Below are 24,143 nucleotides of genomic sequence, written 5' to 3'. Positions count from 1 at the left end.
TTCATGCGGACAGTCCGTGGCAACCTATCAAATACATTTAATATGGCCTATAAAACTAAAAAATTATACGTCAATGCATAACCGATCAAAACTTGCATGAAATGAATATCCAGCAGAATTCACTCGAAACTGTTGTTGACATTCATACACAGAAATACGCATATTAGCCTAAATCCACCGAATAAGATGGTTAGAGTGATAGGTGATATTGTGCAAATTCACTAACACATAAGTACTTAACATGTTACTGATCAGGCAAATTCATATATTTTTTTTAAAAGGAAACAAAGCTAATTTTTGTAGTTTAGAAAGAAAGAAATTATTCCATTTTTGATGCAGAAGGAGTACAAAGCAGATGGATGGTTCATGAACACAAGTTACTAAGTCTGAAAAATTGATTAGAGAGATAAACGACACATGGAAAGGCAAACAATACATTTTGATTTGAAAGTTGTAATTAATATTTGATTTGGATCTTCATCATTTCGTGTCAGTGCTATTGTGCTGTTATTTAATTATTTCATTATTCATTGTTTAGAGCCTAAAGTGTGTGATTCAATTACTAAATACATATTGATTAATATTCTTCGTGTTGTGTGCATATATGGCTTTTACGAGATGTCATTAGCAATTGAGAATAAACGTTGTTTTTTATTTCAGAGTAAAACAAAACCAGCAAATACATTGCTCGTAATCGTTCGATATATTTCCATCTTAAAAGTATTTATATGAATGGGGCTTGGGTGAAACATTTTTAAATTAATACTTAAAATCCCTCAGTTGATCCTTTTCGTATCATTAACGTGGACAACAATGTATGAACGAAAATAAAAATAACTGCAAAACTATTGCCTCTTATACATCAATATGCCTATTTTGTATTCGTTCTTAAATCATCCACGTATAGCTATATGATAAAAATATATATTCATGACAATCTGGTGAACAACTAATCATCGTTAATAGGATAACGCTGCTTTGTCTGAAACCTCCCAATAACCTGCTTTCAAATCGTCTACAACATCCGGAAACAAGATGAAATGAAAAATTGGACCCATTAGCATGACGTGCCCAAATAAGCACAACTTACAACTTGTCCGGAAATAAACAATACCAAAAGGTTATATACGACATAAGCATTATAATTTATCTTTCGTTGTCCTTGGTGTGCATCTTTCAGTTTAGTTTACAAGGTATACTATCAGATATGTGCAATTATATGTGATTATACAACGTAACCTTACTAGCAGTAAATATATATTAATTAAGATTCGCTAGCCTATACAAAGCTCTGAATATAAAATATCCACTGTGGGTTACCGCTTCGACATAGGAGCGTTTTTGATAAAGACAGGGCTCAAGCGGACAGCAGATATCACTAAGGAAGACACCGTGGTTAATTCTCTCGACCACGACGTACTGCATAAGCCTTCTTGCATCGTTAAGATTACATCAACGATCGCAGTCACTCTCAGATCTAATGTTATCAAAATGTTATCAACATGTTAAAAAATTACACTGTGTCTAGTCTTTCCTGAAGAGGGAGCAAGTAGTCTCGTTCATTATATCTGCCAGGATGGCTTGTTCAGTTAAACAGTATTCGTTATTCTTTGAATCTATTAGGCGCGAGCGTTTGTTCGTGTGTCTTCTGGAAATTAATATTAGTAAGTACATGTCCGTTCGGAGAGAATAAGATCTTGAGAAATCGTACATTGCCTAAATTGATTTACCAACAGAAACAACTAAAATAATGAAAACGACTGTTGTCCCAATGTAATTACAACCTTCAAGTAATCACGTTTTCACACGCAACAAATTCTTTGTTAAATATTGAAAGAAATGTTTCTCTTGCGTCCTTCAGTTTAGGACTGTAACAAATTTATCATCAATATGAAAAGTAAACGAACGCAAAATCATTTCTTCATTTCAGGTTAATTACATATAACATATATTACATATAATTGAAAACTCGAAAGTCTAAGCATGGAAGTCAGAAATGCTATACATTCATTCATATATGTTATGTGCTAAAAGTGAGGCATAATGGTCTTACTATTCTATTGTCTCTCTCTCTCTCTCTCTCTCTCTCTCTCTCTATATATATATATATATATATATATATATATATATATATATATATATATATATATTCCTCTCTCAACCTCAGAGGCCCCGAGTGGCCGAGAGGTCTAAAGCGCTCTCCGTCACGGATCACTGACATCTCACCTCTGTCTGCGTGGGTTTGAGTCTAGAGCTCGGCAAATGTGGATATGTGAGAAAGCTTGCCGGTAGCTTCTCGTGGGTCGGTGGTTCTTTCTGGGGTTTTCCCGGTTTCTTCCTCCACCATTAATACTGGCAGCCATGTATAGCCTATCTTGTGCTGAAAAATGGCGTTAATCCCTATAACAACAACAACAACAAAAACTCTCAACTTCATATCATTTCGCATTCACCTATATCTTCCTGATTTTTGACATATGTCCTTCCCTAATCCCATAATTGTCTGTGCGATCAGTTTGGCATAATCATTATCGTCAATAGACAATCCGTACCTGAATACAAATTCATCGAGTTTGTGATAATTATTATAATAATGACCATATATCAATACGGCAACTATTATATTTCACAACCTTTAAAACGTAATCTTTATGATAAATATCCCTACTGATTTAGAGATCATAGAGGTCATTAGAAGTCTACAACGTTAATGTTTGTTGGTCATGACAAAGGTAGTTCGCGGATAGATCTCGGAGAATACTGCTCTTTCAACAATTACAATATACCTTGCATGAGGTTGAACAAAACTGTTTCAATATTTAGAAAAAGTTAAATGTTTGTTGAAAATATTCTCGTATAAGATGACTTATCAGGTATATGTGAAGGGTAATTTACGGACATGATTTTCAAGTAATTAAGTGTATTATTGTGGTACAATATTTTAACAGTTGAAAATAAATACTGGTGAAGTTTAAATGAAAAATGTATAAGCACATAATGTACTAGATATACAGCCTTCAATGTATGTATGTATGTATGTATGTATGTATGTATGTATGTATGTATGCATGTATGTATGTATGTATGTATGTATGTATGTATGTATGTATGTATGTATGCATGCATACATGTATGTATGTATATATAGATGTATGCGTATATGTGTGTGCGTGCTTGCGTGCGTGCGTGTGTGCGTGAGTGAGTGCGAGCGTGCGTATGCACTCGCGCACGCAAGCACACATGCATACATATGTGTATGTATGTATGTATGCATGTATGTATCCATATATGTATCTATGTATGTATGTATCTATGTATGAATGTATGTATGTATGTATGTCGTTGCTATGTACGTATGTATGTATCTATGTATCTATGCATGCATCTATGCATATATGTATATGTGTATGAATGTATGTATGTATGTCGTTGCCAATACAAAATTAAAAACTATTTTTTCAATATTTAGTAGAAGAGAATTTATTAGAAAAGAAATATTTTTGTTCTGATTAGTCACTCTCCATCTGTTTCTAACTTTCAAGTTATGGAGTTGAAACTAAAATACAAAAATGAAACGGATTTAAGATCCCTGGAGCGTCAGAAAAGAGATAGAAAACCAAATTCAAATGTAATCAGATAAAGGGCAAAGAGAGAGGCAAACGTAAATACAGTAGAAACAAAAAGAATGCCAATTAAAAATAAGAAAAACGATTTCGAAATGACAATGCAAATGCATCGAAAAAAACAAAAGAGGGGCAATAGGTTTTAAAAGAAAGAGAGACATATGCGGGAAAAAGACAAACACATTCGGAAAGAAGAAGGAGAGAAAAAAAATTGCAAATACAAAATACAAAAGGCAAACACAAAATAAAGACGTAAGAACATATTTTCTTGTTTCTCAGACGTCTCGGTCACTGTCATGTATTGGATACAATATATTTGTTGCAACAAACTAAACCTAGCCTGACTTTATTATGAAGAATTTTGTGCAATTCCTGTCGATATGTTCGATATCTTTTATTGGTAATTCTTTAAATCATATCCCTATTAATTACTAAAGGACACGGGAACCTCTTAGAGTCTTGTGCTATCAGATACATTTGTCTGAATATACTTCTTCCGAAAGTGTTTTTGTTCAGGGAGCAGACTGAGGTTTATTCAAATTCCACTCCATGATGGTAATTTAACATCAGGCATAGTTTCAGGAATAGTCACTAGCTGACTTTTTAATTTTTTGATAATTGACTTTGTTTATTTATTCGCATTTATTCATTATCAAGGCAATCCTGTATTCAGTTAGATCGAAGCTATCTCTGAATTACCTGTGCAAATCAGTAAAAAAGCATATGAAGTGATATTGGGCATGGCAATACAGCTAGAAGCCATTTTGAGCGGTCGTCAGCACAGCTCGCTCAGTCTTTCTCCTTGATTTGGTCGTCTTCATCTCCTTCTTATAGACATCTTCGCAACGCAGACGTGGCGTCCAGTCAGTCGTGTGCCTTTTGCTAAATCGCCGTATAGCACGTCCTTGGAAATGCGGCCTGTGTCCATTCTCTAGACGTGGCCGAGTCAGCGAAGGAACCTATCAGGTGGAATATTTTGATTGAGTTTCCTCTTTTGGCCTTTCATGGGTTGCCCATGCCTCGCTGCCGTAGTGTGCTGAGCACACAGGCATGGTAGACGCGCAGATTTGTCTTCTCATTGAGGCTGGATTTCTTTCAGACCCTCCGGTATCGTCTGGCCATAACTACTGCTGTCTTGGCAATCCTGCAGTTCACCTCAGAATCAATGGAAAGCGAGCTGTTGATGGTGGATTCCAGGTATGTGATGTTCTCAGCAACTTAAAGTTTGTACCAATCGATGGCTATTGTGGTAGGAGAGTCTGCGTATTGCGTCCTGACATCCGTTTTCTTCAAAATGATGGTCAGGCCAAACTCCTTACAGGCATTGGAGAGGCGGCAGACGAGCTGCTGAAGTCCATCTTCCAGGTGTGACGTCATAGCTGCATCGGATGCGAAAAGCAATTCACGAATGAGATCCTCAATGACTTTAGTCGTATCACGGAGAAGGGCGATGTTGAACAGCGTATTGTCCGTCCTGGTATGGATGTACACTCCCTCGCTGCAGTGCTTGAATTCGTACTGGAAAAGTATGGAGAAGAAGATGGCAGAGAGCGTCTGCGTAAGGACGAAGTCTTGTTTCCCTCCGTTGCTGACTGCGAAGGCTTCCGATGTTGCGTCATCGAAGCACACTGTGCTGTGTATATTCTCGTGGAACGATGTGACGACAGCGAGCAGTCATGGGAGGATGGGGGTCGGGCGGCTGATCTTCTGCATGGGCCTGAGTCCGCTCAGACTGACCAGGTTAAACGCCTTTGTCAGGCTGTGAAGAGGGTAATCTGCTGCTAACAACACTTCTTCTGCAGCTGGCGTAGTGCCAAAATCATGACTACAGTTGACCGGCCGGCTCTGAAGCCAAACTGGGACTCTGGATATACGCAGGAGTCTAGTCTGCAAGCGCGGGAGGGCGAAACGGACGAAAGCCTTTCCAACGATGCTTCATAAGATCTACAAATGGTTGCCTACGTATGTGTTGACAAAAAATACTAAAAAATTTAAAAAATGTTCAAGAGATTCGGCTGTTTTACCATTGGACAGATCAGACAGCAGAAAGAAGCTAATTCTTACCGGATGAGTTAGGTCACATACATATGTACTCTGGAACCTTAGAACGAGTAGTATGATCTGTCACGTGGACATATGTTGAGAAATTGAGTCGTAATATAAAGTGAATATGCTGATAGAATTGAACGGTCATATTTTCGTTCCCATTTTGAAGTCAGTTTTTCATTTTTCTTTTCCTGTTGTAATATCAAGTCTGAGAGAACAAGCACTTGTGTGGACTGTTAAGCGAAAATAGAAAGTCCTCATTTTGGGACTGTACTATTATTCTGGAACTAATGTGAATTTTTTAAAAGGGTTCTGGGCAACACTATTTTGAGAACGTCACAATTATTGACGGACCAGTACATTTCTTGTTTTTAAATGCATACGCAACTTTTCATTCGTTTGCACATTTACAGAATCTTTCAGAATTAGTTTTGTTTCCTTTCATAGTACTACACGTACTTTTGACATTTTCTTTTACAACTTTGACAATTAATATATTTGTTATGTTTTAGAAAGTCTTGTGGATTTTGCTTCTTTATGCTTCTTAGTTTTTATACATTGAATCATGTCAGTATAATCAGGTTTAAGGTTGTTTGTGATATAATCATTGAAAATGGTTTATTTAGTTCATATTCTATTAGAATTTAAAGACAAAATCTTTAAATGTTTGGAGACATGTTCTTCCTAACGGTGGGATTATTTAGCCATGGTTGTAAAGGAAATGAATGGTGTTAGCAAAACATGCGGTATATCCTCCCACGTAATGTGCTTCGAATTTATAGGGAAAACAAAATGTTATTATTTAGAGCTTAGAAGTTTCACAAAAAGAGATAACATCATCCGAGTTATTTAAATTCTAATTAATAAATCCGTTAAAACGTTTGCTACTTAAATTGAGCAATCAGTACGATTTAAATTTCTCACACTGAAATCCCGTTTTGCAACAATGCCATCATGCCTATAGAATTTTATATACGATATACCAAAGGCAGAACAAATGCGTAAACAACAACTTGCTATGTTCACAAACATCATGCTGTTAGAAGATTAGTACACTGTTTTGTACATATAAAAGGTAAATTTAGAGAGAGATAGAGAGAGACAGAGAGAGAGAGAGAGAGAGAGAGAGAGAATAGAGATTGGGAGAGAGAGAGGGTAGCTACAAACATTAGGATCTTAATTCACAAACCATTTTCAAAGATGTCGCCTTTCCTTCACTCCCTCAAACTTGTTTATCTTTAGTTAAAATAACGTACAAATGAACATGATGTCTAATACAATACTATACAATTAATATTAAAACTATAGAATAACTGTAGAAATTATCAAATAATGAACTAAGATATATACATATATAGAACATTATAACACATCTGTGATTATGATTGAAATTTGTACATATATTTCCGTCATGGAAAACAATGCTTAAGATAGACGTATGCTATTTAATGTTGTCCAGTTTACGGAGAATTACACGACATCAATAATTTGGGGAAAAATATATTTCCTATATGTATATTATTAGCTGAAGTACATATGCAAATAAATATTTAAATATTTCATTCTACAAACGTGATTGTCGGTTCTGCAATTCACTTTACAAATCATGTGAAAGTTATAACATGAGTGTGGCTTTTAGTATAAAAAAAAACTTTCGCAACAAATAGCTCTCATTTTGCCGTCCAATTTACGCAATGTGTCATTTTTTCAAAATAAATCCACTTTAAACCTAAAAAAACTCACATGTTCGTGGCTACATTAAGACTATTGCTCCCTACTTCTTCACGTATTGATACTTGTGTTCAGAGGCAGGCATAACAAATGTTGTTGTATGGTATTGTAAGCGCGATAACCAATCCAAAAAGCCGATATCATCCAAGATATTTCTTAAAAGTATTTGCAACATTCGTTTTGTTCGAAATATGTAAAAGGTTATAAAGTATTATCAGCTCAGTAGTACATATATAGGTAACTTTGACTTCTTTGAGCAATTACTGCAACCCAGTTATGTAATCATTGCTTATCGTTATCGGCTTCAGACTCGGATCTTAAGCCTTCCGTATTGTCTTCATCGCCGGAGTTTTCCCCTCCATTATTATCAAAATCATTCGTTGCGTCCTCATCGTTTGTGTTTGCATTGTTATTCTCATCAGTTATTTCTTCATTTTCGTCAACGTCCCAGTTGTCATCACTGTGGTTACCTTCGGCTTCCCCAATCTCCTCGACATCTGTGCAATCAATGTATTCTTCATACCATGTATTGTCTTCAGATTCATCATATTCGTCATCTTCAAGGGTAGCGGCTTCCTCCTGTATATATATATATATATATACACACACATATATATATATATATATATATATATATATATATATATATATATATATATATATACACACACACACACATATATATCCTCCCAAACTTACCACGATTTAAACATCATACCAAAATAAATGTTGTTGTTGTGTTTAACGCCATTTTTCAGCACGATAGGCTATACATGGCGGCCAGTATTAATGGTGGAGGAAGAACCCGGAAAACCCCGGAAAGAACCACCGACCCACGAAAAGCTAATGGCAAGCTTTCTCACATGCCCACATTGGCTGAATCTTAGACTCGAACCGCCACAGACAGAGGTGAGATGGCAGTGATCCGTAACGAAGAGCGCTTTAGACCACTCGGCCACTCGGGGCCCCCCAAAATAAATCTACTCAGGGTTAAAACAATGAAATCAAGCAAAGAGTCAACGAATACATATGCACAAATAAACTAATGAAAATAAAAATCATATATCAAACGGATCTATTTTCCACTTACAATATCAGATAAAAAGCCCCTTGAGTGAGATGATTTTCTATGAGATTTTTTCTTCTTTTTGTATATAATCGCAATTCGACATACAAGTTTTAGATTTCTCTGTTTCTCGAGATCGATTAGTGAAATTAAACACCTTTAGTATAATTTGCTGTATAAATATTACCATACTTACCAATCTTACTTTGCACTATACGTAACATATGAAAGGAAAGCGACAGAACACATATCTACGTAGGCAAGTCCTGCATAAATGCATTAGGTTATGATTTAGTTTACAAAATTTTATATTCTTGTATCATTTCCTTTTAACAGAATACACTGTAAAGTATCTTACGCTTGCTGTAGATTAATAAATTTGATTAGTCAAATGATACAATAGCCAACAGGCGGCTTTGCCTTTACAAAAGTCATTAAATCATCATGTAAACAACCAAACGGTTTATACAGCGGTTTTAACTTCTGAACGTTATATGATGAACTCAAATTTGTATAACCGATATATACGGCACAAGTGTAATAAATTGTAAACTTTACTAAAAGTTTATATCATTGTTTCACTTACAGGCTCAGCCACATAAACATCTTTCTATAATACTTTCTTAGATCATCGATGAGCTTTTGCATCCCATTCTTAAACCGGTTCTTACTACTGAAGTCAAAATATTTTCGTCCTGTAGTAATAAGTCCAAGCACATCGTTTATTTTGAAGTTCTTCTCCAAGATCAGAGGAACTATTATCTTTTCTTGTCACATGCGAATTGAGCCTCTGGAAATGTATGTTTAAATTATGTATTTTAGTACAACTGTGACTAAACTTTTTACATTGTGTACTTAATATAACACAAATGTCATTAAAATACCCGTGTGTTGATACCGTATCATCATCCATAATTAAGAAATCTAGGAATTTTGCTATTCAGCAAGTTTGCAAGTTTATAATCCAGAATATCGAAAACACATTAATTAAGGCATGTATTGAGGAAACATAACAAAAACTGCAGTTTTCAAAGATATCACTTGTGTCAAAAGCTTGTTTCATTTCACTGTATAACTATTTATTAAGTAGTAATTTTAATTTTATTATATATTTATTAATTGTCATTTTTCTTAGACTGATATATATCCCATTACAAAAGCACTTGAGTCATTTCTGTTTTATGCCTGAAACGTGGGTGTGTGTGTGATTGATTTCTAACGTAGCTTTAAAATAAAATTCAGTATTATCGTTAACGTAATATAAGTAATAGTTATTTTACCTATTGTATAAGTACCTTCTCGATTAATATCACATATATTCTTTTGATGGTATACCATGTGTTTGTCTACAATTATGGTTTCAAATGACATCCAATACATGTAAAAAAAACAGGCCTTGAACTGTATTTGTGTATAATTATATAATATTAAATGTGCAGCAATACGTTACCTGCATAAATCACCAAGCGTTTGCATTACAGTTATGCAGATGGGAGCACACATAAGGGTTTCATATGAATGGTGGATTACTTTGGAAATAGATTACAGTATCGAAATCAACAATGCAAAGTATATTGTTTTATCTCTAATTTATTTTTCAGTCCCTTGGTGTAAGCTGTTAAGCACATAAATTGGTTGTTTCTAATTCCTGAGATGTTGTGTCAAATAACTAGCGTGTTAAGTAATAAAAGCGAATATAGTTTAGCTAATAAACATTTTAAATATCGTGTCAGCAAAATTGTATATTTAACTTGGATACATAAGTCTGTTACACGATGAAAATGACAAAATCCTGATGATCATATGGATGCAGCAAATCATTAACATTGATTGAACACCTATATCTTACCGCGGACCACAGACCACGACCGTAAGCAGCTCATTTGTCTATTTAGCACTTTGACCATATAACTTAATATTTAGAAAACAAAACCAGCTAGACAAATGATGTTCAGTCTGATTGTATGTTTACGAACACACATGTGTTTACGCGATATAAAACTCCATGGTTTACACATATAAACCCAAAGACAGAAAGACCTGCTAAGTCGTGCATTTATTTTTTAAATGACTCGTTTATTGATTTCTTCATTCGTTGGTTTCTTATATGATAGACAAATTCGTTCTTGTATTAAGTGACGTATTGGTGTTTGATTATTGACCCATTGAAGAAAGAAATAATGCATTCAATCGTTTAAATTGCTTAAGAAAAGTTTAATTGCGTGTTTCCAGAATCTAGTCTTATTCTACTATTTATCTATACATGTAACAAAAAGGTCTAATACAATTATATGTCCGACTGCGAATAAAATGTTGCATGTTAACTAAACAAAATCAAAATTATTGGGAAACAGTTTTTATATAATTTTTCATGTGCTAAAGTGTCATTAAACTTAAAAGTGTCATTAAAAGTTAAACTTACTCACAAGCGATTGATCGTTAGTTGACAAAAATGAGTTTTGTGCACACTGCGTGAACACGCTGGGTTGCAATTCTGCTTTAGAGTATTTTTGACTTAAATAAAGGTACCGATATTTTATTACATCAATGACGGTTACATTAAAAGACATTTTGGTGTGACTAGATAAATGATAGGTAAGACATGGGATGCCGATAAAGAAAATATCCAGCATGTTTTTATATGCATTACCAGTTAGAGCACACCCTGTTGATCCTATAGTTTTACTTTCATATTTTATATAGATCAATAAGTCTAATTATATTTAAGTACAGACCATGTTGAATGCCGCATGCAAACCTAAAATTTACTTGTAGCTCAGTAGAACAAATAATTCACTGATAATGATCTAAAATTATTCTTATTTATTATGTTTCTTGAAGCATATTTCCCTCCCCAATACTGGGAACCCTTACTGCAAGAATACTGAAAAGCCATATGTAATTGTTGGTTTTGTGTTGATTTGTTGTGTTCCTTTTATGGTAATGTAATATTTGGTGAAGCTGTTGGATACACACACTCACACATAAACACACATTCACGACAGCGTGAGCTTACTGTATTATTTACTGAGAAACTGGTCCAAGTGAATTTAAATGTAAACAGCTCTTAAGCTTACAACATTTTGTGAATAGTCTATTTAATCAAATATAACCACGTATAATTGTAGTTTTATATAAAACCCTACTTAAATGGTATATATCATGGTTGTATGATTATCTAATCTGATACTGCTTATAGTTGATTTTTCAATTTAATGTATCTACACAAAATGTGAACTGGTAATACAGTAATAAAACAGTTTTACTTAGATCTGCAAAAAAGGCACAATTGTGTATTAGTCAGAGGTATAGAGTAGCGATCGTTATCCCCTAATGCTATTTTTACGAATGTATATCAAAGACTGACTTGCTAGGTAGCGTAGAGAAGAGAGTAGAAAAACTGAACCTTCTTAGCTTGACCGGTCGACCATATGTTACGTTAAGATAAACCAACTGGAGATCGAGATATTGAACATGGGTAAAACTGGCACAGAGACAGGCGAGACAGAGGTGTAAGGAAAGGAAAAAGGCGTGGTCAGGCTCGCAGGATTACCCAGACGGTTAATGATATTTAAACCAGCAATATCATCTTCCCACTTACAGAATATCGCTTGAAGTACACTATAAAACATACTTTTGATAGAAGATTGCTCATTGCTCAAATATACCAGATACATATCTCAATTATTGTATCAACAATTGATTTAGTATAATCGTAGCATTTCATTATAACTGTTGACTGCACCTTTCAACAAACAAATCTTAATTCCATACGTGTCATGTTCATTATGAACTGTGTTATGCAATTCTTTTTGATAACCATATTTACAAAATTTCGCATTGGTAGTAAAATTATATTCTTGAAGCTGGTTGCATCATCTTTATTTCGTTGCGAGGAACAATTGAAAAGATAAGTAGATGAATCTTACACAACCTCAGCCAATAAACCGAAATGGTTTAGGTTCAATTTGCACATTTGAAACCGTTTAGCTAAGAGACTAAGGAGCAAAAACAGAACAAAACTAATAATTACTGTTTTAATTAAAATTTAAACTTACCCTTAAAACAGTTTTCACTGTTTTGGTACTCTGTCGACATACACATTAGGACGACATGAGACTTCCGTGCAGCTTTGGCCATGCCTTTGTAAATATTACCACCCATATTTTCATTGTATCTCCATACGGTGAAGCCATTTTGCTCGAGAATATCTTTGATTTCTTTAGTTAGTTTTTTTATGCTTGTGGTTGTAGCTGATCATAATGTGGCCCTTTTCTTGTTTCAGTTCATCTCCTTTCACACCTTTTAAAATAATGGTTTTGTATGTTTTAGTAATTTATGTGTATTTTATCTTTGATATGTTAACTTTGTGTAGCTATTTGCTCCTTTTTTCAATATGTTCAGTTTTCATAACTAAAAGAAGATAATAGGGTTTCGATTTCACATTCTGTATATACAAACAGATTAGCGTTATTAACCGCAGCAACAACCCTATGCAATTAGATATTCCAGATTCGTACCTAATGTCTGATCATTCAATTGAAGGTCTCTGGCCAGGTCATATTACTATGAATCCGGACTCACATTCGCAATCAAATTACAGATAAGAATCTGAATTATCAATCAGAAGAAATCATGACTTGCACTGTGACAATTTCCAAGTACGTTTTTCATATGCCATCAAACTGCTCCGATCCCAAGTTAACTTGCCATGAGCAAGAGAGTTGTACATGATAAGCCAATGAATCGAAGTCTTTATTTTCAACTATTTGTTTTACTGCTCAATCGTTTATCTTATTAATAAACTATTTTTGTTACACCTCATAAAGTTTAATGGCGATATTTTTACTATATTATATATTATTCCGAATAGATTGTTATTGTTGTGAACTCTATTAATATTCATACATAAAGCAATAAATATAGATATCCGTCACATATTTCCCATTAACTTTTAACATACTGCGTATTTAGTAAGATCTATGTATATTTGCAAATGCTAGTGTGGTATAATTACATTGTATAGACACAACATCTAGGACAAAACATAATCATGTCCATGACATAGATAAATTTAAGCAATATATGAAATGTATTTTTGTAGTTTCTTCTGCTATCAAGTCTTCTACACGTACGTACATGTAGGCAAAACAAGATATTAATATTAAACCTGCGGGACCACTCCCCGAGCTTGATCCTGAACAGCCCATGAGGAAGATAAATATGAAGCTCAGTCTTCCTGAAAATGAAGAATAATAAATAGCTGTTAGTACAACTGCATTGTTCCAATCTATTTCTTGTGTTCGGCAAAGATAGTTGAAATGTACGCATGATGAGTAATGACATATATGAATGAAAATTTGCAAATCTTCTAGTTCGAATGCAATACAATTTTAGAGTGAATTGCATTACTAATGTGTGAATAAATGTGTATCTTCGTTCCACTTGCTTTATGTTTAATATAGTCAATGATTGTATGCAGTTTCAAAGAATCTATTGCATTGTTTTGTGCTGCGTATTTGATATTCACCTTGCGAAAAGTTGCATATAAGTAGGAATGAAACAGGTCAAGCTACTACTTATTGAAGGTTGAAGTCTTACATCGATTCGATAGACACAATAAATATAAATTTACTTCGTTGGCTAATTTAACATATGTTAAAGGTAACAAAGTGAAAGGAAACTTATTAAAAACTTCCAAATAGTTATTTATGCTAAAAAGGAGTAATACAGCCACCTATTGGATGTCCTATTAATGGGGAGAAGCGAAGGCATATATATTTTTTGCACCGTACTGTCCACGTATTAGAAACTTTGACAAATGAATTACAATGTCCATCCCTTCTCTCCGTGTCTATAAAACAACAACCAAAAAGTACTACTACTGCTATTACTTCTGATGCTATGACTAGTATATCTACTATTTTAATCAAGACAAACGCAAAAGACAAAACGACATTATTGATATCAATATACCACGTAAAATCAAAATAAAATATTGCTGGTTAAGTAATTAATTTTCTGTCGTTATTGTTATTGACCAAAAGGAATATTTTAGGAAAATTCAATAAGACTCCAAATTTTCAAATAAAGATAGAAGAGAAGGGACTTCTTATGACCAAATATTGATAAAATCGAAATTGTCAGTAACGCTGAATCAGTACGTTTTACGTACTTGTGATTAAGCTACTATCAGTTTGTATTACAGACAGTGATTCAACCGATAGTTAGAAACAGTTCTTGTTAACAAGGTACAGAACTCGTTATGTGCCGCTTCGGATAGTTCTACTAGATGCAGTCATGTATTAAAATGTCACCAGATTCAGTCGACTGATGCATGTATGCAGTTGTTTCTTATATACTTTCCTCTATGCTCCTATTTGACTTTGCCATTTTCAGTCGTGGTCAGTCGTGAGTCAATGAGATTATGCCATATCATCTTTCTTGAAATATTAGGCACCCTATCACCTTTGGTTCTCATCCAACAGACACCAGACTAATTTCATTACTTATGATTACTTGTCAATAGTATTTTCTCGAGTCATGTGTCTTTGCTGCTTTTTTTTACTTTCTGCAGATTCTACTCTGGTTTTCTCATTAGTAATCCGCCAAATGTCTCCACTATATATGTTCCGCCAACTTTGAAATATCTTACAATGTCTTTGGTATATTCTCAGTTTGCAAATGCAAGTCCACAACAGTGTCATTGCTGTTTCTGTTTGTGGTTATTAATGTTTGGGGACGTTTTAGGCTCAGTCTATCGAAATATCTGTTGGAATCCTTCTTCCTTTCTCACAACTGATTCCAAGAACGGTCTTATCATTTCGAAGAAGATGGAGTTAATTTTGAATTAATAATGATGAGGCTATTATGTCATAGCTCATATATATTCTCACCGTTTTGGATATGATGTTTGCACAAAAATGCATCAATGTCGTGTTTATGTTAAGCTGATGAAGTATTAGATGTGACGCCTTTGCTGGAACGTTTGGCATTTTGGTTCCTACCTATGTTTGTTCTGACTCTGCCGCTTTCTTGATTATTGTTTTTAATTTTCATGTTTTATCTATCCCTCTTCTGTACCGCTCACACGTTTACCATCTTCATTTCAAACATTTCCTTAACCTTAAATCTGTTTGTTCTTATGTCAGGCTAGTTTTTTCATCTTCTGATAAAACATCTTCTCCTCTGCAAACCTTTTCAGTCCACGAACACACTCATCTCGCTTATGATAGCCCCATCCACTCATCCATTTTAATTTCCTTTCTAAACTAAACTTTACAGTTAAGGGTGCTACTAACCTATGGTCTTAAACTAAGTAACAGAAACAGCACAAGCAGGAAACTTTCGTAAAATTCAGCAACCATATATGTCTCTAGAATACAAGGTAAACATTTAAAAGTAACTAATAGCAAGTTGAATTATATCCCAAATACTCATACTTTGTTATATCACACGTCCATACGTATAGAACAGGTTGAATTTATTCCAATAATGTTGAATGTGTTGATGTACAAATAGTCTTTACGTATTAGAATGATATAATTCAGAATGTCGTTGAATGACACCACATTAATTCAATAGCAGTGTTTTAGTTCGATAAGTCAAAAAGCATTTTTGTGTAATTTAAATTAATAATTTAGATAAATGATTCCTCTCACATTATTTTTGGACACAACTAGCAATGGCTCTAAATATTAAAAGTTTACTTATCTATTTTATATATCCAATTTCACAATTTACTGCAAAAGTGTTTTAATCGGTGAAAAGACAGACATCTTATTGGAAATTTACGCCAAACTGTAAATAGGGCCAGGCCTTGAATTTAGCTTAAGTGAACATATTTAAACAATGACATTAGTCAGGTCGAAACAAAAGGGAAACCCGCAATTACGGACAAATGTCTAGTAAACAGTACAAATTAATATACATAATAAAGGAAACTAATTGATGGTCATTCAATTTTAAGCCATTATAATAAATGAAGACTTATGGCTAATACAAATATTAAGATATAGACTGAAATGTAATTATCACAGACCATGGCCTTGATTACTTTAATTCCATGTTCTCTGACATCATCTGGATTAAATACATTGAACAAGAATCAAACATGCGATTCGACATGGTGACTTGAAACATCATTCGTCCTTTACAACGTATCAGAGCTTTGTTTGTCAGTTACGATAGATGGTGCGACTTATATGAAATTTTGGGAAACAAATGCTCATTTGTTGCATCATGTTTGTTTTTAAGACATAACCTATTCTATACTTTAATCTTGTTGGTGTGGCAAGCCCACGTACAATCATACAAGTTAACTGCTTTGAAACGTTGAACAGTCTATGAGTGAAAATATTAAATATATTTAAAACTATGCAGATGAAATCAGAAGATAAATGTAATGCGAGTAGCAATACAGAATCAAATCAATCATCACTAAGAATCCATTACAGATCAAAACTGAGCAACAATAGATGACTTTGATCGACATGCATACGATAATCTTAGAAACGTAATACCGAATTGGGTTCTGATCCCACAAGTTACAATATGTCGTATGAAAACTGATTTGTGGTTTGCATTTGATAAAGTAAAAGTGCGTAATATTGTTAATAGGACAATGCATACCTGGCTGTACTATACATTCAGAATGATATTACTGTTAGAGCTGTAGCTAGGGATGCTTTGTTAACGTTTTGTCATGCTATATACACTGATTTATTGTTTTAACAGCTAACCAAGCGGATAATGACTACGTAACTAAAGGGATTTTCACAGATGTAGAACCAAAACTACAGCCACGAATACCCCTATACAACATTTGGAAGAGGATCTTCCACTTTTTCAAAAATGTTTTTGGTCACTTGTGCTAAATATACACAAACATGCTTTTGAAACCGTGGAAAATAAGGCAAATAAACATCCTTACATAATCTGCCTCAATACTCATAGTAAATCTTGATTAAATTAAAGTCAACCACATATTTGTGTAGTTTTATATTTTGTGTATCGTTTCATACCTATTTATTTTCTTTTCTTTATTCCTTGTTATACCAAATATTGTGCGGAACTATTTTGTATTACTGTATGTACGTCTGCCTTGATACGGTAATATAAAAGTGGGAATGGACAGATTGCGAAAAAAAAAGCTGTGAGCAAGGAACTCGTTATACAAAATGTAAAAATAATTGATTCTTCATATCATTCCTATAATGTAAAGCATTGTGATTGCCGTAAATCAATATATGCTCCTAAAACTTAATCCATAATTCTAAGGTTTTTATTCGTTTCGGTGTTGAGTCGCTGGTGTTATACTCAAAGCCCGTCACTATACCATTAACTTTGCTACAGCTTGTACTAAAATGTTTGTGATTTTATTTGTCATTGTCTTGTATGTCTGTCCTCTCTCTCTCGCTTTCTCTCTCTCTCTCCCTCTCTACACACACACACACACACACACACACACACACACACACATAAAACATATATACGTAGATAGATACATACTGTATACTCTGGTCGAGATATAGCCTTAACGATGAGATGGAATTCCGAGTTTTAATTTGTGCTTAAAAGACCTCATTAGCTAATGTAGTCGGACTCCGTTTGGAAACGAATATCATCGTAAGCATTGTGTGGAATACTGCTCTTCGATAAGAGCATATTATATTTTCCATATACGTTTAATGATACAATTCCAATTTGGTTGCGCTTAAGAATTGTATATAAATATATTATAATCCAGGAAAGAATGTCAAAACCACCTCTCCTTGGTTACAGAAAAGTGTTGCCTAAACCATTTATATGAAGCATGGGTTGTGCCTTTGAGATAAATATGTAATTATTACAAACAAGAACGTAAGGAATGTGCTTATGTTGAGGTTAAATGCTTGTCATTTCAACACATGAATCACATGTATATAGGTACGAAATTCCGCGAGAGGTAGGAACTTTATGGAGATGATGAATGGAGTAACTCGTTTGCAAAATAGCAAAGTACATTAAGGATGAAGTAATTATCCACCGCGAACATTATTCGTTTTATGGCATATCATAGCTGTTTCAAAGGGCGTATTTATTAAACATTAAACTAGTATCAAAACTATTGTACTGAATATATATATAGGAACAAGTTCTTATTACCCGATACGCTGATGATTTCTTGATAATACAATTTAGGAAGATATAGGTATGTCTTTGATTAAAGTATGTGATTTCGATTAATGCGATGCGATTGTCCTTAAAATATAACAACTCTGTATTGTAATTTGGTCAGGCAGTGAATTAAAGTTTCGAAATATACACTGGCAAAGGCAGGGCTAGATACAGTAGAGTCTGTCCTTGATACATCTCTTGTTCTGACTCTGGAGAAAGGTGAACGAATAGTCTACATTATGTGTTGGATAATAGTCAAAAACAAGATAAAATAGGTCCCTTACGAATGACATGTATTGATATGGGTAACAATGCAGTTATTGAACATAAATTGAGAATTTATTACATATAAATACAAACGAGTGAGTATAATTGGCGATCACATACAAATCGGAAAGTAAGTCGCTGTTATGCAATATATCAGTTGGATAATATTCCGTCGCATACTACCTATACTATCTTATCGTAGGGTGCACAGGTGGTAAGGAGACAGAGAAAACGAAAGCCACGAGAAGCCGTTGCTTTATCTGTGAATGATTTTGGTGAGGCTCCAACTTACTGGTATCCAACATGTGCACTGAAATCCCATCTCAGCACCCCAATATCAACAATAACCCAATCACGCATAAGTTAAATATTCCTTTAACATGCAACTCACGAATATAGTGTAAATACTCAGTTAACAGACTTCAATCGAAATTTACACTTCAGAGGGTTAATTCTTTTTTTCTGTTTAGGTGGACACAGATGATAGGGTCTCTGAGGCTGATATAAGGACGGATAATAAATAAATGTGGATTATTTTCCTTTATTAATAAGTTATGGTTGAATTTATGCAAAGAACATTATGATATCGTTATTTACATTCCTAAATTTCAAAGTAGAAATTAGCCTAAATGGATATACCACATGCATTCGTTACGGTAGTTCAGGTCTCTTCATGTTGCTGAAAAGAAGCTTTGCATAATCTTATTTTGATTACAAGTCTGTACGTTAAGAAATGTTAGATCTTGAATGACTCAGCTATGTTCTACATTATTCCGCCTGTTGTCACATGAAATTTTTGTTTCTATTAACGCATATCTGTCACGATTTATCTGAGTGGGTAGAATTAGGGGATGTTATACGACCATGTTCGTAATTACATGGTCATAGGATTAAAATCAGGATAAATCTGCAAATTGTGAACTTTCAAGAGTGAGCTGATCCTGAAAGCAAACAACTCCACTTTTGGCGAAAAGTCACATGCTTATTGATAACGCATGCACTAAATAATGTTATTATACGTTGTAGGGTAAAGACAGAATATGCCGCGAGAAACTGTGTCTACACTTCTAACACATATAATTAAATAAAGCAAACCCTGCTGCGACACATAGATAAAAACAAGAAAAATCGATGTATTAAAGTAAAAAGAGCAGGAACACGTTACTCGTTCCCTATAACCTAATAAATCCCTTTACCTCCCAGGATGTTTATCCGAATTCTAAGAATTTGGTGTACCTATATACCTCCATCACACCGTTTTGATGTACCTATTTACAAGAGTGGAACAGAATTGCGCGACTATTTCATACACAATGGCATGCATGCACACATTGTCAAGACTAAAGTATCACATCCTATTTCTTTTCTTTGTATTTGTTTATTTTTAAGCAAGGGGCTATCTGAGAAGAGAGTTTTGCATTTACTTTGTGTACGTGAACCGGCATGCAGGCATTTATAGGTAAATCAAGATACATATTATAAATGTATTTTGACACCAGAGTTACAGCTTGGTCACCTGTAGTAAATGTTCACGCTTGGACGTATGGCTCGCATAAGTTCCAAAATAAGGTTTAAACATGAGTAGTTTGGTCCTTTAATGGAAATCAGCATATACTACATGAACACAATAGAGGTAAGCATTGTTTCATCCGATGAGATATTTGATATAAATGTTGTGTAATTTTACGATTGTGTTCAGTTGCAGAGAAAGACATTAAAAACAGACGATGGCTCACAGGGCTCACATATGGCAATTTGCATCAAAAAGAGACATCTGATCGTTTGTACTGCATACAGACAATTATGTTTTGCTATTGAGTATATGCTCTGAACAGGAAAGAGTTAAAGGCAACAAGCAAAGAGATATTCAACATATAATTTAATCTCTGAAAACAAAGTGAATATAAAATGAACTAACTGTATGGAGAATGAAAACTAACAATAATCATATAATTAAGGACACAAGTCCTAATAATTTAAAATTTTGAATAAACATTAGTGGAAATCAAAACGTTACGGGGGTTGATGTACATGTGATAGCTAGAACAGTTTTGATGTGCCAACAGTCTTTTTGTTCGATCACAAAATCCAAGAATTACATTCTTATCTGGAATTTCACTTTAAATTCAAGCCTCTATTTCTAAGAATGTTATCAGAGCACATTTGTATTTGCAAAGAAGAAATAATTTGTATATTTTCCTATACAAATATTGTACACAACTATGATAACTTGAATCTGCCAAGACTTTAAAGCACGAATAATAGATAACAAACGTTCAGAAAATCATAAGCTGTATGACAAAACTAAGACAAAACAACAGACCAAACGTTCATTACTCGAGTAAGATTTTAGTTATAATTCGAACTCACTAATATCACTACAAAACACCTGATTATCATCACGTAGCTAAGTTATACAAATTGCATTGTCCTTGACTCAGCTTAAGATAACGATCCTCACTCTTTAAAAAATAAAGATATCAAAAATGTCAGTGATTATCGACGATGTCAGCTACTAAATAAATTGTTGCATTACCAACAGCATATAAAGAATAAAATAAAACAAAGAAACTAACAGGCAATGTAAATAAAATAAACATAATATAAACCGCATCCATCGTCGCTTTAAGGTACATGTGTTTGAGTCACCATAATTAGAGTGTTATTTGTTCGGGTAATTACGAACTATAGCTGCTTTATAACACTGAAGTGCTTTCAAATCATGAAACTTGGGAAAATACGAAATTCGTTTATCTATTCCTGAAACATTTGACTTGTAAATCACTGACCCCAATCATTGCACAGTTAGTGCACAAATAAAGAAATATAACATAAAAATTGATATCATGGATATATTCGTGGTAAGTATAGTCCATGATATTTGAAAATGTGTGTCTACTGTATGAAGTGGATACTTACATAAGACAGTAAGAATATCTGGATATGCTCTGTCAGAAACCTAAAACAAATTATGTTAAATATATTAAGAAACATACGTTTTACTTTATCATGATAATCGTGACATCGTAGTCTTAAGTTATTAAGTTATTAATATCATTGTGAATACTGCCGCACACACACACACACACACACACATATATATATATATAGGATAATGTGACTGGGTGGGACATCATGCTATATGTCTGCGGCATGATGCCCCAGTACTAGACATCACTATAAACTGCCACACTGCAGACATCGTAGCGATATGACTGAAAAATTGTTAAAGCTACGTTAAAAATCAAAATCACATCATTCATATATATATATATATATATATATATATATATATATATATATATATATATATATATATATATACTATAAAGTAAGGTTTGCTGGAGCAACTACAACGACAAGTGTTGTATGACATAAGTACCCATCAGCGTTGAGGAGTTTTATCATACGTCTCGTTTACACGTTATTTTCAAAATGTCATTCAATATGAACTACGGACACATGAACGGCGTAAATGATTAATTTGTGTATCCCTTACCTATAATGGCAGGGCGAAAAAAAATCATGTTTAGATACCAACATTCATGTGAGATTTAATAGTATGTACTTCTGATATTTCTAAGGATTTTTGGTAATTATTCTATTCATTAAAGAACACACTCTCAATATGATATTTCGTTTGGCTTGTTCGCTCTTCACACAAAAACGTGCTCGAAAGATGATGTGAAGAGGTGCGATTTGGATTTTTAACGTAGCTTTGACGATTTTTCAGTCATATCGCTAAGATGTCTGCAATGTGGCAGTTTATAGTGATGTCTAGCACTGGGGCATCATGCCGCTGACATGTCACACCCAGTCACATTTTCTTGACACCAGGCCGACCAGTCCTAATACTAACCGCTTAATGCTGAGCGCCAAGCGAGGCAGCTGTTAGTACCATTTGTGTAAGTCTTTGATATGTCTTGGCCTGGGATCGAGCCCACGGCCTTCCGCATCCATGGCGGACGCTCTAACCACTAGGCCACCCGAGCGGTCTGCTCGAAAGATGAAACGATGCACTTATTTATAGTACTGACGCTTGCTTTATTTCTAATCCCACCTCTCTTCACACACATGTGCGAGCGCACATGGGAAACATTATACAAAATACTTGTCAATATCTTGTGTGTAAGAACGACAATACACGTGATCTACAAAGTATATCAGTAATATATGATTAATGTATATTAATTGTAAAGGGTATTCGAAATTATCACAGACCGACATGGATTCAGTTTCTAGTGTCTTTTGCGACTTAACATATACAGAAATACATAATTTCAAAAGCTTGGAAGGACATACTGAGATCAACTAAAAAATTACTGGTAGGAGTCATTTTGTAACCCTATGAAACTGAAGAAATCAAACAAAACTCTTTCTTTTACGCATTATCTAATATATAACGTTTTTTAAAAAAGGAGCGAGATTGCATACATTGGCGTACTATACATTTTACTTTATAGCTGTTGTCAAAACTGTCAAAAAACTCGTTCAGTGTTGGTATATTTTCAACTATAAACCTGACAAACAATATTAACGATGTTTAGTAAATTTTGGACTAGTGCACCTATCTAATAACAACTAACGCTCAATATATTCGTACGTGATTGCGGGTGTTTTACTAACGATAATTAAGTACATTTGTTTTGTAAGTTTCCCTTCCATACACATGTAACTTTAAGGCAAGTCCAAGACAGGCATAAGTGCAAATTTGTTTTGTAAGTATGTTAATGAAGACCGAGAGTCACATAAATAGGAATAATTTGAAACTCGTCCTGTGATTCCAATATGTATCGTATAGTAGTTATTTCTTTGAAAAAGCTATTTTTAATTTATTTATAAACGTAAGGAAGCAGATCAATACATATGATACTTTTTACTTTGTTATAAATATTAAAATGTAATGAAATTCTTCATAAATCACTGCAAAATAAAATTCTCTCTTATATATGGTAGGTCGTAAGTACATGTTATGATATTCTGAGAAATATTCCATCTCTAGAATGTTGGTGAATAAAGAGATCAACCAATATGCGAATAGCATCTAAACCATTAACGTATATTCATTACCTACAACATTTTGCTATCGGTGTTTACATCTGACGGCTTCAACATTTTCAATCCTAATTAAAGTAGCAGATGTCTTTAAAAAATTAAACGAAACAATATCAAAACATTCCTAGTCGAAAACAGTTATCACAATCAGATAGTACTAAACAAACTGAAATTAATAGATGTTTAAATAATGACTA

General features: G+C 33.9%; 1 long non-coding RNA gene across 1 annotated transcript in view; it reads left to right on the top strand.

Annotated features, from left to right (window-relative positions):
* Positions 1-17,436, top strand: part of LOC149772020 (uncharacterized) — a 39,759-nt gene extending 22,323 nt beyond the window's left edge. The window contains exon 3 of the long non-coding RNA XR_016418034.1: positions 17,203-17,436. This is a non-coding gene — a long non-coding RNA (uncharacterized LOC149772020). The remainder of the gene's footprint in view (positions 1-17,202) is intronic.
* The last annotated feature ends 6,707 nt before the right edge of the window (positions 17,437-24,143 follow it).

The sequence above is a fragment of the Sinohyriopsis cumingii genome, unplaced genomic scaffold (assembly GCF_028554795.1).
Source record: "Sinohyriopsis cumingii isolate HCF-2022 unplaced genomic scaffold, ASM2855479v2 utg001527l, whole genome shotgun sequence".
NCBI lineage: Eukaryota > Metazoa > Mollusca > Bivalvia > Unionida > Unionidae > Sinohyriopsis > Sinohyriopsis cumingii.
Note: the sequence above shows the minus strand (reverse complement) of the source record. Positions and strands in the feature narration are given on the sequence as shown.